The 19414-nt window shown below is 52.5% G+C and overlaps 4 pseudogenes; all 4 read right to left on the reverse strand.

The window, feature by feature from the left end:
* Nucleotides 1-2306: 2306 nt before the first annotated feature.
* LOC144669029 (U2 spliceosomal RNA) lies at nucleotides 2307-2486 on the reverse strand (annotated as a pseudogene).
* A 3352-nt stretch (nucleotides 2487-5838) lies between these two features.
* Nucleotides 5839-6016, reverse strand: LOC144669022 (U2 spliceosomal RNA; annotated as a pseudogene).
* Nucleotides 6017-13490: 7474 nt separating this feature from the next.
* Nucleotides 13491-13671, reverse strand: LOC144669026 (U2 spliceosomal RNA; annotated as a pseudogene).
* Nucleotides 13672-17025: 3354 nt separating this feature from the next.
* LOC144669020 (U2 spliceosomal RNA) lies at nucleotides 17026-17203 on the reverse strand (annotated as a pseudogene).
* Nucleotides 17204-19414: the final 2211 nt, after the last annotated feature.

A 19414-nucleotide genomic window follows, 5' to 3' on the forward strand; every position in this document is an offset into this window, starting at 1 on the left:
GATGTTGGGCACGCTTTTTCCCCCTTTATCTAGAGGCTTGTACATCGCGTCCCTGCGGACACGATCCATTTTCGACCTCCAGATAAAGCGGAAGATGGCTCGAGTGATCGCCGTCGCGCAGGAGTCTGGAATGGGCCAGACCTGCGCCACGTACAGCAACAGCGAGAGTACCTCACACCTGATGGCCAGGTTCTTACCCGCAATGGAGAGGGAGCGTCGCTCCCACATGCCCAGTTTCCTCTTCACCATAGCCACTCGCTCCTTCCAGTTTCTAACGCATGCCCCGGTCCCTCCGAACCATATCCCCAGCACCTTCAGGCCGTCAGCCCTGACAGTGAAGGGGACAAAGGATCGGTCAGCCCAGTTCCCAAAGAACATGGCCTCGCTCTTCCCACGATTTACCTTGGCTCCCGAGGCCAGTTCGAACTGGTCGCAGATGTGCATCAGTCTGCGCACCGACAGCGGATCCGAGCAGAAGACGGCGACGTCGTCCATGTACAGGGAGGCTTTTACCTGAGTGCCTCCACTGCCTGGGATCGTCACTCCTCTTATGCCCGGATCCTTCCTGATGGACTCGGCAAAGGGTTCTATGCAACACACGAAAAGGACAGGCGAGAGAGGACAGCCCTGCCTGACTCCAGATTTAATCGGAAAGCTATCTGTTTCCCACCCATTGATTGAGACTGCGCTACTGATGTTAGTGTAGAGCAGTTGGATCCAATTTCGAATTCCCTCCCCAAAGCCCATTTTGGAGAGCACATCCCCCATGTAGGTGTGCGATATTCTGTCAGAGGCCTTCTCCTGATCCAAGCTGATGAGGCAGGTATCCACACCCCTGTCCTGTACATAGGCAATCGTATCCCTGAGCAGCGCCAGGCTGTCAGAGATCTTCCTGCCTGGCACAGAGCAGGTCTGGTCAGGGTGAATCACCAATTCCAGAGCGGATTTGACCCGATTGGCGATGACCTTGGACAGAATCTTATAGTCCACATTCAACAGTGAAATGGGTCGCCAATTTCTAATTTCCTCCCTTTCCCCCTTGTGCTTGTAGATGAGGGTGATGATGCCTTTCCTCATGGATTCTGACATACTACCGGCCAGGAGCATACTCTCGTACACCCCTAGCAGGTCTGGGCCGATCAAGTCCCACAGAGCCGAATACAACTCCGCCGGCAAGCCGTCGCTTCCGGGGGTTTTATTCTTCTCGAAGGACTCGAGGGCCTTAGTCAGTTCGTCAGGAGTTAGCGGTTTGTCCAGGCTCTCCCGCGTGCTGTGGTCTAAGACCTCCGTGATAGAGGACAGGAAGGACTGGGAGGCCGTGCTGTCCGTGGGCTTCACGTCATACAATCCGGCATAAAAGGATTTGCTGATCCTCAGAATGTCGGACCGTGATGACTTTACTGAGCCGTCTTCTTCCTTCAGGCTGCTGATCACAGAGCGCTCTCTGTGTACCTTTTGGAAGAAGAAACGTGAGCACGTCTCATCCTGCTCCACGGAGCGGACTCTGGAACGGAAGATGATCTTGGAGGCCTCCGAGGCAAAGTGCGAGGCTTGCTGGCCCTTCACCTCTTGGAGCTCCTCCTTGACATCGACCCCCATCGACTGCAGCCGGAGCAGATTCTGCATCTTTTTCTGGAGTCGGGACATTTCCCTCTGTTCCTTTCTAGCTTTCTGGGTGCCTTTGCGGATGAAAAACCTCTTGATGCTTCCCTTGATCACTTCCCACCAGTGTGTCAGGGACTCAAAGAGGGGTTTCACGGTTCTCCAACCTTTGTAATCCCTCTTGAGCTCCTCAATGTTCTCTGGGGTCAGCAGTTGCACATTTAGCTTCCATGCCCCCCTGCCCACCCTCAGGTCTTCCTCCAAGTGGCAGTCCGCCAGTAAGAGGCAGTGGTCAGAGAAGAACACCGGCTTGACCTCGGTGGATCTGACTGTGAATGCACGGGACACAAACAGGAAGTCTATCCTGGAACGAATGGACCCGTCTGGCCGCGACCAGGTGTATCTACGCTGCGCTCGGTCTGCAGGGTTGCTGAAGACGTCGTGCAGCTTGGCATCCTTAACTGTTTCCATCAGGGATCTGGACGTAGCGTCCAATCTGCTGCCGGCCCTGCCGGCGAGTGTTGGGTGAGAGTGCGTGTTTTTTGTGTGTAGCTGCTGCGGGTGAGTGAGTGAGTGAGAGAGAGAGAGAGAGAGAGAGAGAGAAAGAAAGAAAGTTGGATTTTGGAACATGTACATGTTGAGAAGTAAAGAAAGCAGATGTTTGTAAGAAAACTATTTTTAGCATTGAAAATCCCCTGGAAAGGGGAGGGTGCACCGTTCCCAGAGATACTGCAATACCGGGTCGATGCGTGGAGTGGACGGAGCAAGCCCCTATTCCATCTCCCTGCTCCAAAAATCAATTTAATATATGGTCCCCAGATAAGGGACGTATCAGATATTAAACTGATAAGAACAGATTTTTTTTTTTTTTTTTGTAAAAATATACTTTATTCATAAAATATCTTCAATCACATTCAAAACCATTTCAAAAACAACATTACAAGGGTACAATCCAGGTTAAACTTTTACAAAATGTATCACCAGGTGCATCAGTACAAACAATATTACAATCATTTACAGCCTTTCATTTTGATCTGTACAGCCCGAGGGGCTCTAAACAGTTCCCAGTCTCTCGGTGCGCTGTGGTAGAAAGGTCTTAGACAGCGACCCTTCCCCATTGCGCCTTTGCGGCAGCTGCCCCAAGCTTTAGTGCGTCCCTCAGCACGTAGTCCTGGACTTTGGATTGTGCCAGTCCGCAACAATCGGTCGGGGACAACTCTTTGTGCTGGAAGACCAACAAGTTTCGGGCAGACCAAAGCGCCTCTTTCACCGAGTTGATGATCCTCCAGCTGCAGTTGATGTTTGTCTCGGTGTGTGTCCCTGGGAACAGCCCGTAGAGCACAGAGTCCTGTGTCACAGAGCTGCTCGCGATGAACCTCGACAGCAACCACTGCATCTCTCTCCAGACTTTCTTTGCAAAGGCACAATCCACAAGGAGGTGGACAACGGTCTCTTCCCCACCACAGCCACCTCGAGGGCAACGTGCAGAGGGGGTGAGCTTCCTGGCGTGTAGGAAGGATCTGACGGGGAGGGCCTTTCTCACCACCAGCCAAGCTACGTCTTGGTGCTTGTTGGAAAGTTCTGACGATGAGGCATTTTGCCAAATGACTTTGACAGTCTGCTCGGGGAACCATCCCACAGGGTCCACCCTCTCCTTATCCCTCAGGGCCTCTAGGACGTTACGTGCTGACCACTGCCTGATGGACTTGTGGTCAAAGGTGTTTTTCTGCATCAATTTTTCCACCAGGGACAGGTGGTACGGCACGGTCCAACTACTTGGAGCGTTCCGCGGCAGCGTGGCCAGACCCATCCTTCGCAACACCGGGGACAGGTAGAACCTCAGCACGTAGTGACACTTGGTGTTTGCGTACTGAGGGTCTACGCACCGCTTGATGCAGCCGCACACAAAGGTGGCCATCAGTATGAGGGCGATGTTGGGCACGTTTTTTCCCCCTTTATCTAGAGGCTTGTACATCGCGTCCCTGCGGACACAATCCATTTTCGACCTCCAGATAAAGCGGAAGATGGCTCGAGTGATCGCCGTCGCGCAGGAGTCTGGAATGGGCCAGACCTGCGCCACGTACAGCAACAGCGAGAGTACCTCACACCTGATGACCAGGTTCTTACCCGCAATGGAGAGGGAGCGTCGCTCCCACATGCCCAGTTTCCTCTTCACCATAGCCACTCGCTCCTTCCAGTTTCTAACGCATGCCCCGGTCCCTCCGAACCATATCCCCAGCACCTTCAGGCCGTCAGCCCTGACAGTGAAGGGGACAAAGGATCGGTCCGCCCAGTTCCCAAAGAACATGGCCTCGCTCTTCCCACGATTTACCTTGGCTCCTGAGGCCAGTTCGAACTGGTCGCAGATGTGCATCAGTCTGCGCACCGACAGCGGATCCGAGCAGAAGACGGCGACGTCGTCCATGTACAGGGAGGCTTTTACCTGAGTGCCTCCACTGCCTGGGATCGTCACTCCTCTTATGCCCGGATCCTTCCTGATGGACTCGGCAAAGGGTTCTATGCAGCACACGAAAAGGACAGGCGAGAGAGGACAGCCCTGCCTGACTCCAGATTTAATCGGAAAGCTATCTGTTTCCCACCCGTTGATTGAGACTGCGCTACTGATGTTAGTGTAGAGCAGTTGGATCCAATTTCGAATTCCCTCCCCAAAGCCCATTTTGGAGAGCACATCCCCCATGTAGGTGTGCGATATTCTGTCAAAGGCCTTCTCCTGATCCAAGCTGATGAGGCAGCTATCCACACCCCTGTCCTGTACATAGGCAATCGTATCCCTGAGCAGCGCCAGGCTGTCAGAGATCTTCCTGCCTGGCACAGAGCAGGTCTGGTCAGGGTGAATCACCAATTCCAGAGCGGATTTGACCCGATTGGCGATGACCTTGGACAGAATCTTATAGTCCATATTCAACAGTGAAATGGGTCGCCAATTTCTAATTTCCTCCCTTTCCCCCTTGTGCTTGTAGATGAGGGTGATGATGCCTTTCCTCATGGATTCTGACATACTACCGGCCAGGAGCATACTCTCGTACACTCCTAGCAGGTGTGGCCCGATCAAGTCCCACAGAGCCGAATACAACTCCGCCGGCAAGCCGTCGCTTCCGGGGGTTTTACTCTTCTCGAAGGACTCGAGGGCCTTAGTCAGTTCGTCAGGAGTTAGCGGTTTGTCCAGGCTCTCCCGCGTACTGTGGTCTAAGACCTCCGTGATAGAGGACAGGAAGGACTGGGAGGCCGTGCTGTCCGTGGGCTTCACGTCATACAGTCCGGCATAAAAGGATTTGCTGATCCTCTGAATGTCGGACCGTGATGACTTTACTGAGCCGTCTTCTTCCTTCAGGCTGCTGATCACAGAGCGCTCTCTGTGTACCTTTTGGAAGAAGAAACGTGAGCACGTCTCATCCTGCTCCACGGAGCGGACTCTGGAACGGAAGATGATCTTGGAGGCCTCCGAGGCAAAGTGCGAGGCTTGCTGGCCCTTCACCTCTTGGAGCTCCTCCTTGACATCGACCCCCATCGACTGCAGCCGCAGCAGATTCTGCATCTTTTTCTGGAGTCGGGACATTTCCCTCTGTTCCTTTCTAGCTTTCTGGTTGCCTTTGAGGATGAAAAACCTCTTGATGCTTCCCTTGATCGCTTCCCACCAGTGTGTCAGGGACTCAAAGAGGGGTTTCACGGTTCTCCAACCTTTGTAATCCCTCTTGAGCTCCTCAATGTTCTCTGGGGTCAGCAGTTGCACATTTAGCTTCCATGCCCCCCTGCCCACCCTCAGGTCTTCCTCCAAGTGGCAGTCCGCCAGTAAGAGGCAGTGGTCAGAGAAGAACACCGGCTTGACCTCGGTGGATCTGACTGTGAATGCACGGGACACAAACAGGAAGTCTATCCTGGAACGAATGGACCCGTCTGGCCGCGACCAGGTGTATCTACGCTGCGCTCGGTCTGCAGGGTTGCTGAAGACGTCGTGCAGCTTGGCATCCTTAACTGTTTCCATCAGGGATCTGGACGTAGCGTCCAATCTGCTGCCGGCCCTGCCGGCGAGTGTTGGGTGAGAGTGCGTGTTTTTTGTGTGTAGCTGCTGCGGGTGAGTGAGTGAGTGAGAGAGAGAGAGAGAGAGAGAGAGAGAAAGAAAGAAAGTTGGATTTTGGAACATGTACATGTTGAGAAGTAAAGAAAGCAGATGTTTGTAAGAAAACTATTTTTAGCATTGAAAATCCCCTGGAAAGGGGAGGGTGCACCGTTCCCAGAGATACTGCAATACCGGGTCGATGCGTGGAGTGGACGGAGCAAGCCCCTATTCCATCTCCCTGCTCCAAAAATCAATTTAATATATGGTCCCCAGATAAGGGACGTATCAGATATTAAACTGATAAGAACAGATTTTTTTTTTTTTTTGTAAAAATATACTTTATTCATAAATTATCTTCAATCACATTCAAGACCATTTCAAAAACAACATTACAAGGGTACAATCCAGGTTTAACTTTTACAAAATGTATCACCAGGTGCATCAGTACAAACAATATTACAGTCATTTACAGCCTTTCATTTTGATCTGTACAGCCCGAGGGGCTCTAAACAGTTCCCAGTCTCTCGGTGCGCTGTGGTAGAAAGGTCTTAGACAGCGACCCTTCCCCATTGCGCCTTTGCGGCAGCTGCCCCAAGCTTTAGTGCGTCCCTCAGCACGTAGTCCTGGACTTTGGATTGTGCCAGTCCGCAACAATCGGTCGGGGACAACTCTTTGTGCTGGAAGACCAACAAGTTTCGGGCAGACCAAAGCGCCTCTTTCACCGAGTTGATGATCCTCCAGCTGCAGTCGATGTTTGTCTCGGTGTGTGTCCCTGGGAACAGCCCGTAGAGCACAGAGTCCTGTGTCACAGAACTGCTCGGGATGAACCTCGACAGCAACCACTGCATCTCTCTCCAGACTTTCTTTGCAAAGGCACAATCCACAAGGAGGTGGACAACGGTCTCTTCCCCACCACAGCCACCTCGAGGGCAACGTGCAGAGGGGGTGAGCTTCCTGGCGTGTAGGAAGGATCTGACGGGGAGGGCCTTTCTCACCACCAGCCAAGCTACGTCTTGGTGCTTGTTGGAAAGTTCTGGCGATGAGGCATTCTGCCAAATGACTTTGACAGTCTGCTCGGGGAACCATCCCACAGGGTCCACCCTCTCCTTATCCCTCAGGGCCTCTAGGACGTTACGTGCTGACCACTGCCTGATGGACTTGTGGTCAAAGGTGTTTTTCTGCATCAATTTTTCCACCAGGGACAGGTGGTACGGCACGGTCCAACTACTTGGAGCGTTCCGCGGCAGCGTGGCCAGACCCATCCTTCGCAACACCGGGGACAGGTAGAACCTCAGCACGTAGTGACACTTGGTGTTTGCGTACTGAGGGTCTACGCACCGCTTGATGCAGCCACACACAAAGGTGGCCATCAGTATGAGGGCGATGTTGGGCACGTTTTTTCCCCCTTTATCTAGAGGCTTGTAGATCGCGTCCCTGCGGACACGATCCATTTTCGACCTCCAGATAAAGCGGAAAATGGCTCGAGTGATCGCCATCGCGCAGGAGTCTGGAATGGGCCAGACCTGCGCCACGTACAGCAACAGCGAGAGTACCTCACACCTGATGACCAGGTTCTTACCCGCAATGGAGAGGGAGCGTCGCTCCCACATGCCCAGTTTCCTTTTCACCATAGCCACTCGCTCCTTCCAGTTTCTAACGCATGCCCCGGTCCCTCCGAACCATATCCCCAGCACCTTCAGGCCGTCAACCCTGACAGTGAAGGGGACAAAGGATCGGTCAGCCCAGTTCCCAAAGAACATGGCCTCGCTCTTCCCACGATTTACCTTGGCTCCCGAGGCCAGTTCGAACTGGTCGCAGATGTGCATCAGTCTGCGCACCGACAGCGGATCCGAGCAGAAAACGGCGACGTCGTCCATGTACAGGGAGGCTTTTACCTGAATGCCTCCACTGCCTGGGATTGTCACTCCTCTTATGCCCGGATCCTTCCTGATGGACTCGGCAAAGGGTTCTATGCAGCACACGAAAAGAACAGGCGAGAGAGGACAGCCCTGCCTGACTCCAGATTTAATCGGAAAGCTATCTGTTTCCCACCCGTTGATTGAGACTGCGCTACTGATGTTAGTGTAGAGCAGTTGGATCCAATTTCGAATTCCCTCCCCAAAGCCCATTTTGGAGAGCACATCCCCCATGTAGGTGTGCGATATTCTGTCAAAGGCCTTCTCCTGATCCAAGCTGATGAGGCAGGTATCCACACCCCTGTCCTGTACATAGGCAATCGTATCCCTGAGCAGCGCCAGGCTGTCAGAGATCTTCCTGCCTGGCACAGAGCAGGTCTGGTCAGGGTGAATCACCAATTCCAGAGCGGATTTGACCCGGTTGGCGATGACCTTGGACAGAATCTTATAGTCCACATTCAACAGTGAAATGGGTCGCCAATTTCTAATTTCCTCCCTTTCCCCCTTGTGCTTGTAGATGAGGGTGATGATGCCTTTCCTCATGGATTCTGACATGCTGCCGGCCAGGAGCATACTCTCGTACACTTCTAGCAGGTCTGGGCCGATCAAGTCCCACAGAGCCGAATACAACTCCGCCGGCAGGCCGTCGCTTCCGGGGGTTTTACTCTTCTCCAAGGACTCGAGGGCCTTAGTCAGTTCGTCAGGAGTTAGCGGTTTGTCTAGGCTCTCCCGCGTACTGTGGTCTAAGACCTCCGTGATAGAGGACAGGAAGGACTGGGAGGCCGTGCTGTCCGTGGGCTTCACGTCATACAGTCCGGCGTAAAAGGATTTGCTGATCCTCAGAATGTCGGACCGTGATGACTTTACTGAGCCGTCTTCTTCCTTCAGGCTGCTGATCACAGAGCGCTCTCTGTGTACCTTTTGGAAGAAGAAACGTGAGCACGTCTCATCCTGCTCCACGGAGCGGACTCTGGAACGGAAGATGATCTTGGAGGCCTCCGAGGCAAAGTGCGAGGCTTGCTGGCCCTTCACCTCTTGGAGCTCCTCCTTGACATCGACCCCCATCGACTGCAGCCGCAGCAGATTCTGCATCTTTTCCTGGAGTCGGGACATTTCCCTCTGTTCCTTTCTAGCTTTCTGGGTGCCTTTGCGGATGAAAAACCTCTTGATGCTTCCCTTGATCACTTCCCACCAGTGTGTCAGGGACTCAAAGAGGGGTTTCACGGTTCTCCAACCTTTGTAATCCCTCTTGAGCTCCTCAATGTTCTCTGGGGTCAGCAGTTGCACATTTAGCTTCCATGCCCCCCTGCCCACCCTCAGGTCTTCCTCCAAGTGGCAGTCCGCCAGTAGGAGGCAGTGGTCAGAGAAGAACACCGGCTTGACCTCGGTGGATCTGACTGTGAATGCACGGGACACAAACAGGAAGTCTATCCTGGAACGAATGGACCCGTCTGGCCGCGACCAGGTGTATCTACGCTGCGCTCCGTCTGCAGGGTTGCTGAAGACGTCGTGCAGCTTGGCATCCTTAACTGTTTCCATCAGGGATCTGGACGTAGCGTCCAATCTGCTTCCGGCCCTGCCGGATCGTCCAGCCGCATCGATGATGCAGTTGAAGTCCCCGCCCAGAATGACCGGCCTGGAGGTCGCCAGCAGCAGTGGGAGCTGCTGAAAAACCTCCAGCCGCTCAGCCCCTTGTGCCGGGCCATACACGTTAATTAACCGGAGTGGAGCGTTCTTGTACATTACGTCTGCTACCAGGAGTCGCCCGCCCACCACCTCCTTGACCTCGGAGACGGTGAAGTTGCCTCCCCGCAGCAGAATACCCAGGCCGGAGGAACGAGAGTCGTTTCCGCCCGACCAGATCGATGGCCCGTGGGACCACCATCGTGACCATTGCCTGTAGGAGCTGAGGTGCGGTATCGCACACTCCTGCAGAAACAACAGGTCAGCTTTGACCTTGGCTAGGTAGTCCAAGGTCGCAACACATCGCGTAGTAGATTTAATGCTACGCACATTTATGGATACAATCTTTAAACCCATTTTAAAGCATTTATTCTCCTACCAAACCCACTGTCTCTGAGAGTCCCAGACCTTTAGTCTGCTCCTTCATACCCGTAGTGAGCTCAAATTCCTTCACTTTGGATGGGCTGAGGTAGATCTCCTTGGCCGTGTTCTGCTCCGGTGGCATCTGGAGGTTCACGTAGAGAGCGGGTTTTGAGATGACCTTTGCTGGAGAAGCTTCTCCAAAACTCACCCCCTCTGGGGTGTTGCTGTTCCCGGCTTCCTGGAGCTGGGGTGCGATGATTGCCTCACTGCTCCCAGATTCCAGGGGCTGTGGTGCACTGGCCTCCTCAGGTTGCAGGCAAAGTTGGGGTGCGCTGGTCTCCTTGTTGTCTCCAATTTTCTGGAGCTCGGGTGTCTCGTCCTCCAACGCCCTGGAGCTTTGCCGCCTCTTCTGTCGGTGCCGCTCTGGCACTTCATCATCCGAAGAGCTGCTGCCCTTGTCATCCGTGTCGGATGGGAGACGCCTCTTGCCGCTTCTCTGGGAAACGCCTTTGCTTCTTCTTCGCTCCCTCTTACTTTTCTTGTTCTTCACCGTCCGCCACTCCCCCTGCTGCTTTTCCACTGCTGCCTCCTCCTCCATTGATTCGTTGTCCTGAGGACTGGAAGGTTCAGGGGGTAGTGCTGTTGATTGGCTCTCTGTTGCCTCAATCTCTTTCTCCACCTTGTCTCTCTCTGTGTCCTCCTTTGTCCCGTTGAGCTCCCTGGGGGCCTTGGTGGTTGGAGTGACACGGAACCTTTCTTCTGCTTCCCCCTGGTCGGCTTTGGCTGCCTGTGCGTAAGTACGGCAGCGTTTGGGGCAGGTCCTGTAGAGGTGACTTGCCTCGCCACACAGGTTGCAACACTTGGCCTGTTTGCAGTCTTTTGTCTGGTGCCCTTCCTGTTTGCAGATCTTGCAGAGGGAGGCGCTGCAGTTGGCCGCCACATGACCAGCCTTGCCGCATGAGCGACAATGCTTGGGTTGCCCAGCGTAGACCAGGTAGCCACGGTTTCCCCCGATAGCGAAACTGGAAGGAGGGTGGAAAATGGCTCCCTTACCATCGGTCTTTAGCGTGACCTTAAACAGGCGTTTGCCTGTCCAGATCCCCAAGTCGTCTCGAATCTCGGTGCCGCTCCCCACCTTATCGAAGTACCTGGTGAGGAAGGTGACCACGTCGGCGACAGGGACGAAGGGGTTGTACACATGCACCATCACCTCACGTTCCCGTTGCAACGGCAGAGAGAAGTGCGGCTCCGCCGTCAGGATCTTCATCTCCGGCAGGTCTCTCTTCTCCTCGAACACCCTCAGGAGCCGGACGCAGTCTCCCACCCGCTTGAACGTCACGTCAAAATAACCGCCTTTGCGGGAGTCGTGCAGGGTGAAGATCTCCGTAGCTTGGAAGCCGCACGCCTTCAACAGGATCCTCCTGGTGAAGAAGCCCCGATCCATAGGTGATCCTCCTTCGCTGTGGTTCACCGTGACTCGGACGGTGATAGGTAACCCACGGTATGGATTTCGATTGCGATTGGTTATAGCCCTTCCATCCCGACCTTGCCTTGGTAGGACCATGGTGTCGCCCCTGCAACACTTGATCTTAGCCAAAAGGCCGAGAAGCGATTCCATTTGCCTTCCTTGTTACCTGCTGTACCTGCATACTAGCTTTCAGCGATTCGTGCGCGAGGACACCCAGATCCCTCTGTGCTGAAGCATTTCTGAAGTTTCTCTCCATTTGAATAATAAGTCGCCTTTTTATTCTTCTGACCAAAATGGATAACCGCACACTTATTAAACTTATTTAACTTAGTTAAACTCCATCTGCCAAATTTTGGCCCATTCACCTAACCTGTCCATATCCATTTGTAAATTTCTTATTTCTTCATTGCAACTTACTTTCCCACCTATTTTGGTGTCATCTGCAAATTTAGCTATAGTACCTTCTACTCCTGAATCCAAGTAAATAGTTGGGGCCCGAGGACCGAACCCTGTGGCACCCCACTAGTTACAGCTTGGCATCCACAAAAGACCCATTTATCTTGACTCTCTGCTTTCTGTTGGTTAGCCAATCCTCTATCCAAGCTAATATATTACCCTTAGCTGCGTGTGATCTTATCTTGTGTATTAATCTTTTGTGCGGCACCTTATCAAATGCCTTCTGGAAGTCCAGACATACTACATCTACAGGATCCCCGTTATCCACTTTGCTTGTCACATCTTCAAAGAACTCTAGCAAATTAGTCAAACACGATTTACTCTTCGTAAAGCCATGCCGACTCTGAGGGATTGCATTTTGACTTGCATTTTAGGAAGGTAGTGGAGGCATTGGAGAGAGTGCAGAAGAGGTTTACGAGTTTGGTTCCAGGGGCGAGGAAGTTGAGTTATGAAGTAAGATTGGAGAAGTTGGGACTGTATTCCTTGGGGAAAAGAAGTCTGAGAGGAGACTTGATAGAGGTATTGAAAATCATGAGGGGTCTGGAGAGAGTAGATAGGGAGAAACTGTTTGCACCGGGGCAAGGATCGAGAAGGAGAGGGCACAGGTTTAAAGTAACTGGCAAAAGAAGCAAAAGCGATAGGAGCAGCGAGCGGTCAGGGTCTGGAATGCACCACCTGATAGCGCGGCGGAGGCAGGTTCAATTGAAGAGGGAATGAGATGATTATTTGAAAAGAAAGCATGTGCCGGGTTACGTGGAGAAGGCAGGAGAAAGGCACGAGGTGAAATGTTCACCGGGAGAGCTGGTGCAGGCACGACGGGCGGAATGGGCTCCTTGTGCAATGTAAGGATTGTGTGAATGTGGATGTAGAGGTTTCGGAGTAGCTGTGTAAAGTGTGTGAGCTTTGAGGTGTGAGTTTTGATTGTTGCTGTGTCAGCAGCAGCAGCGGCAGCGGCAGCAGAGAGCTGGTTTAAAATGTTGTGAGGCGAAAGGTGCAGCTGAGAGAGTGTTTGAGAGGTGTATTTGCAAGTGAAAGCTGTTTTTGTATAAGTGAGGTAGAGTGTTTGTGAGATGAGAGTGCTGTCTGTGAGTGTTGGGTGAGCGTGCGTGTTTTTTGTGTGTAGCTGCTGCGGGTGAGTGAGTGAGAGAGAGAGAGAGAGAGAGAGAGAGAAAGAAAGAAAGTTGGATAAAAACAAAAAGCTAAAAGCTACTGCGGATGCTGGAAATCCAAAACAAAATAAAAACAGAATTACCTGGAAAAACTCAGCAAGTCTGGCAGCATCGGCGGAGAAGAAACCAGTCAACGTTTCGAGCCCTCATGGCCCTTCAGCAGAACTGAAGCATAGTTTCAACAAGGGAGAAATATAAATTGGTTTAAGGTGGGTGGGGGGGGGAAGAGACACATTGAGGGTGTAGTGTGAGCAGATAATCAAAAGATGTCAGAGACAAAAGGGTCAAAGAGGTGTTGAAGGTGGTGGTCTTTGTCTGAGAAAAGTGCTAATTAAGAATGACTAAAGACCTTTAGTCTTTCCACCCCACCCCCACTAGAGCTGTACTTTGAATATCCTGTCTTGCATTCTTAATTAGCACTTTTCTCAGACAAAGACCACCACCTTCAACACCTCTTTGACCCTTTTGTCTCTGACATCTTTTGATTATCTGCTCACACCACACCCTCAATGTGTCTCTTCCCCCCCACCCACCTTAAACCAATTTATATTTCTCCCTTGTTGAAACTATGCTTCAGTTCTGCTGAAGGGCCATGAGGGCTCGAAACGTTGACTGATTTCTTCTCCGCCGATGCTGCCAGACTTGCTGAGTTTTTCCAAAGAAAGTTGGATTTTGGAACATGTACATGTTGAGAAGTAAAGAAAGCAGATGTTTGTAAGAAAACTATTTTTAGCATTGAAAATCCCCTGGAAAGGGGAGGGTGCACCGTTCCCAGAGATACTGCAATACCGGGTCGATGCATGGAGTGGACGGAGCAAGCCCCTATTCCATCTCCCTGCTCCAAAAATCAATTTAATATATGGTCCCCAGATAAGGGACGTATCAGATATTAAACTGATAAGAACAGATTATTTTTTTTTTTTATTGTAAAAATATACTTTATTCATAAAAAATCTTCAATCACATTCAAAACCATTTCAAAAACAACATTACAAGGGTACAATCCAGGTTAAACTTTTACAAAATGTATCACCAGGTGCATCAGTACAAACAATATTACAATCATTTACAGCCTTTCATTTTGATCTGTACAGCCCGAGGGGCTCTAAACAGTTCCCAGTCTCTCGGTGCGCTGTGGTAGAAAGGTCCTAGACAGCGACCCTTCCCCATTGCGCCTTTGCGGCAGCTGCCCCAAGCTTTAGTGCGTCCCTCAGCACGTAGTCCTGGACTTTGGATTGTGACAGTCCGCAACAATCGGTCGGGGACAACTCTTTGTGCTGGAAGACCAACAAGTTTCGGGCAGACCAAAGCGCCTCTTTCACCGAGTTGATGATCCTCCAGCTGCAGTCGATGTTTGTCTCGGTGTGTGTCCCTGGGAACAGCCCGTAGAGCACAGAGTCCTGTGTCACAGAACTGCTCGGGATGAACCTCGACAGCAACCACTGCATCTCTCTCCAGACTTTCTTTGCAAAGGCACAATCCACAAGGAGGTGGACAACGGTCTCTTCCCCACCACAGCCACCTCGAGGGCAACGTGCAGAGGGGGTGAGCTTCCTGGCGTGTAGGAAGGATCTGACGGGGAGGGCCTTTCTCACCACCAGCCAAGCTACGTCTTGGTGCTTGTTGGAAAGTTCTGGCGATGAGGCATTCTGCCAAATGACTTTGACAGTCTGCTCGGGGAACCATCCCACAGGGTCCACCCTCTCCTTATCCCTCAGGGCCTCTAGGACGTTACGTGCTGACCACTGCCTGATGGACTTGTGGTCAAAGGTGTTTTTCTGCATCAATTTTTCCACCAGGGACAGGTGGTACGGCACGGTCCAACTACTTGGAGCGTTCCGCGGCAGCGTGGCCAGACCCATCCTTCGCAACACCGGGGACAGGTAGAACCTCAGCACGTAGTGACACTTGGTGTTTGCGTACTGAGGGTCTACGCACCGCTTGATGCAGCCGCACACAAAGGTGGCCATCAGTATGAGGGCGATGTTGGGCACGTTTTTTCCCCCTTTATCTAGAGGCTTGTACATCGCGTCCCTGCGGACACGATCCATTTTCGACCTCCAGATAAAGCGGAAGATGGCTCGAGTGATCGCCATCGCGCAGGAGTCTGGAATGGGCCAGACCTGCGCCACGTACAGCAACAGCGAGAGTACCTCACACCTGATGACCAGGTTCTTACCCGCAATGGAGAGGGAGCGTCGCTCCCACATGCCCAGTTTCCTTTTCACCATAGCCACTCGCTCCTTCCAGTTTCTAACGCATGCCCCGGTCCCTCCGAACCATATCCCCAGCACCTTCAGGCCGTCAGCCCTGACAGTGAAGGGGACAAAGGATCGGTCAGCCCAGTTCCCAAAGAACATGGCCTCGCTCTTCCCACGATTTACCTTGGCTCCCGAGGCCAGTTCGAACTGGTCGCAGATGTGCATCAGTCTGCGCACCGACAGCGGATCCGAGCAGAAGACGGCGACGTCGTCCATGTACAGGGAGGCTTTTACCTGAGTGCCTCCACTGCCTGGGATCGTCACTCCTCTTATGCCCGGATCCTTCCTGATGGACTCGGCAAAGGGTTCTATGCAACACACGAAAAGGACAGGCGAGAGAGGACAGCCCTGCCTGACTCCAGATTTAATCGGAAAGCTATCTGTTTCCCATCCATTGATTGAGATTGCGCTACTGATGTTAGTGTAGAGCAGTTGGATCCAATTTCGAATTCCCTCCCCAAAGCCCATTTTGGAGAGCACATCCCCCATGTAGGTGTGCGATATTCTGTCAAAGGCCTTCTCCTGATCCAACTGATGAGGCAGGTATCCACACCCCTGTCCTGTACATAGGCAATCGTATCCCTGAGCAGCGCCAGGCTGTCAGAGATCTTCCTGCCTGGCACAGAGCAGGTCTGGTCAGGGTGAATCACCAATTCCAGAGCGGATTTGACCCGGTTGGCGATGACCTTGGACAGAATCTTATAGTCCATAATTCAACAGTGAAATGGGTCGCCAATTTCTAATTTCCTCCCTTTCCCCTTTGTGCTTGTAGATGAGGGTGATGATGCCTTTCCTCATGGATTCTGACATACTACCGGCCAGGAGCATACTCTCGTACACTTCTAGCAGGTCTGGGCCGATCAAGTCCCACAGAGCCGAATACAACTCCGCCGGCAAGCCGTCGCTTCCGGGGGTTTTACTCTTCTCGAAGGACTCGAGGGCCTTAGTCAGTTCGTCAGGAGTTAGCGGTTTGTCCAGGCTCTCCCGCGTACTGTGGTCTAAGACCTCCGTGATAGAGGACAGGAAGGACTGGGAGGCCGTGCTGTCCGTGGGCTTCACGTCATACAGTCCGGCATAAAAGGATTTGCTGATCCTCAGAATGTCGGACCGTGATGACTTTACTGAGCCGTCTTCTTCCTTCAGGCTGCTGATCACAGAGCGCTCTCTGTGTACCTTTTGGAAGAAGAAACGTGAGCACGTCTCATCCTGCTCCACGGAGCGGACTCTGGAACGGAAGATGATCTTGGAGGCCTCCGAGGCAAAGTGCGAGGCTTGCTGGCCCTTCACCTCTTGGAGCTCCTCCTTGACATCGACCCCCATCGACTGCAGCCGGAGCAGATTCTGCATCTTTTTCTGGAGTCGGGACATTTCCCTCTGTTCCTTTCTAGCTTTCTGGGTGCCTTTGAGGATGAAAAACCTCTTGATGCTTCCCTTGATCGCTTCCCACCAGTGTGTCAGGGACTCAAAGAGGGGTTTCACGGTTCTCCAACCTTTGTAATCCCTCTTGAGCTCCTCAATGTTCTCTGGGGTCAGCAGTTGCACATTTAGCTTCCATGCCCCCCTGCCCACCCTCAGGTCCTTCTCCAAGTGGCAGTCCGCCAGTAGGAGGCAGTGGTCAGAGAAGAACACCGGCTTGACCTCGGTGGATCTGACTGTGAATGCACGGGACACAAACAGGAAGTCTATCCTGGAACGAATGGACCCGTCTGGCCGCGACCAGGTGTATCTACGCTGCGCTCCGTCTGCAGGGTTGCTGAAGACGTCGTGCAGCTTGGCATCCTTAACTGTTTCCATCAGGGATCTGGACGTAGCGTCCAATCTGCTGCCGGCCCTGCCGGCGAGTGTTGGGTGAGAGTGCGTGTTTTTTGTGTGTAGCTGCTGCGGGTGAGTGAGTGAGTGAGAGAGAGAGAGAGAGAGAGAGAGAGAGAAAGAAAGAAAGTTGGATTTTGGAACATGTACATGTTGAGAAGTAAAGAAAGCAGATGTTTGTAAGAAAACTATTTTTAGCATTGAAAATCCCCTGGAAAGGGGAGGGTGCACCGTTCCCAGAGATACTGCAATACCGGGTCGATGCGTGGAGTGGACGGAGCAAGCCCCTATTCCATCTCCCTGCTCCAAAAATCAATTTAATATATGGTCCCCAGATAAGGGACGTATCAGATATTAAACTGATAAGAACAGATTTTTTTTTTTTTTTGTAAAAATATACTTTATTCATAAATTATCTTCAATCACATTCAAAACCATTTCAAGAACAACATTACAAGGGTACAATCCAGGTTAAACTTTTACAAAATGTATCACCAGGTGCATCAGTACAAACAATATTACAATCATTTACAGCCTTTCATGTTGATCTGTACAGCCCGAGGGGCTCTAAACAGTTCCCAGTCTCTCGGTGCGCTGTGGTAGAAAGGTCTTAGACAGCGACCCTTCCCCATTGCGCCTTTGCGGCAGCTGCCCCAAGCTTTAGTGCGTCCCTCAGCACGTAGTCCTGGACTTTGGATTGTGCCAGTCCGCAACAGTCGGTCGGGGACAACTCTTTGTGCTGGAAGACCAACAAGTTTCGGGCAGACCAAAGCGCCTCTTTCACCGAGTTGATGATCCTCCAGCTGCAGTCGATGTTTGTCTCGGTGTGTGTCCCTGGGAACAGCCCGTAGAGCACAGAGTCCTGTGTCACAGAACTGCTCGGGATGAACCTCGACAGCAACCACTGCATCTCTCTCCAGACTTTCTTTGCAAAGGCACAATCCACAAGGAGGTGGACAACGGTCTCTTCCCCACCACAGCCACCTCGAGGGCAACGTGCAGAGGGGGTGAGCTTCCTGGCGTGTTGGAAGGATCTGACGGGGAGGGCCTTTCTCACCACCAGCCAAGCTACGTCTTGGTGCTTGTTGGAAAGTTCTGGCGATGAGGCATTCTGCCAAATGACTTTGACAGTCTGCTCGGGGAACCATCCCACAGGGTCCACCCTCTCCTTATCCCTCAGGGCCTCTAGGACGTTACGTGCTGACCACTGCCTGATGGACTTGTGGTCAAAGGTGTTTTTCTGCATCAATTTTTTCACCAGGGACAGGTGGTACGGCACGGTCCAACTGCTTGGAGCGTTCCGCGGCAGCGTGGCCAGACCCATCCTTCGCAACACCAGGGACAGGTAGAACCTCAGCACGTAGTGACACTTGGTGTTTGCGTACTGAGGGTCTACGCACCGCTTGATGCAGCCGCACACAAAGGTGGCCATCAGTATGAGGGCGATGTTGGGCACGTTTTTTCCCCCTTTATCTAGAGGCTTGTACATCGCGTCCCTGCGGACACGATCCATTTTCGACCTCCAGATAAAGCGGAAGATGGCTCGAGTGATCGCCATCGCGCAGGAGTCTGGAATGGGCCAGACCTGCGCCACGTACAGCAACAGCGAGAGTACCTCACACCTGATGACCAGGTTCTTACCCGCAATGGAGAGGGAGCGTCGCTCCCACATGCCCAGTTTCCTCTTCACCATAGCCACTCGCTCCTTCCAGTTTCTAACGCATGCCCCGGTCCCTCCGAACCATATCCCCAGCACCTTCAGGCCGTCAGCCCTGACAGTGAAGGGGACAAAGGATCGGTCAGCCCAGTTCCCAAAGAACATGGCCTCGCTCTTCCCACGATTTACCTGGGCTCCCGAGGCCAGTTCGAACTGGTCGCAGATGTGCATCAGTCTGCGCACCGACAGCGGATCCGAGCAGAAGACGGCGACGTCGTCCATGTACAGGGAGGCTTTTACCTGAGTGCCTCCACTGCCTGGGATCGTCACTCCTCTTATGCCCGGATCCTTCCTGATGGACTCGGCAAAGGGTTCTATGCAACACACGAAAAGGACAGGCGAGAGAGGACAGCCCTGCCTGACTCCGGATTTAATCGGAAAGCTATCTGTTTCCCACCCGTTGATTGAGACTGCGCTACTGATGTTAGTGTAGAGCAGTTGGATCCAATTTCGAATTCCCTCCCCAAACCCCATTTTGGAGAGCACATCCCCCATGTAGGTGTGCGATATTCTGTCAAAGGCCTTCTCCTGATCCAAGCTGATGAGGCAGGTATCCACACCCCTGTCCTGTACATAGGCAATCGTATCCCTGAGCAGCGCCAGGCTGTCAGAGATCTTCCTGCCTGGCACAGAGCAGGTCTGGTCAGGGTGAATCACCAATTCCAGAGCGGATTTGACCCGGTTGGCGATGACCTTGGACAGAATCTTATAGTCCACATTCAACAGTGAAATGGGTCGCCAATTTCTAATTTCCTCCCTTCCCCCCTTGTGCTTGTAGATGAGGGTGATGATGCCTTTCCTCATGGATTCTGACATACTGCAGGCCAGGAGCATACTCTCGTACACTCCTAGCAGGTCTGGGCCGATCAAGTCCCACAGAGCCGAATACAAC

Source organism: Cetorhinus maximus, chromosome 28 (genome assembly GCF_964194155.1).
Source record: "Cetorhinus maximus chromosome 28, sCetMax3.hap1.1, whole genome shotgun sequence".
Classification (NCBI taxonomy): Eukaryota; Metazoa; Chordata; class Chondrichthyes; order Lamniformes; family Cetorhinidae; genus Cetorhinus; species Cetorhinus maximus.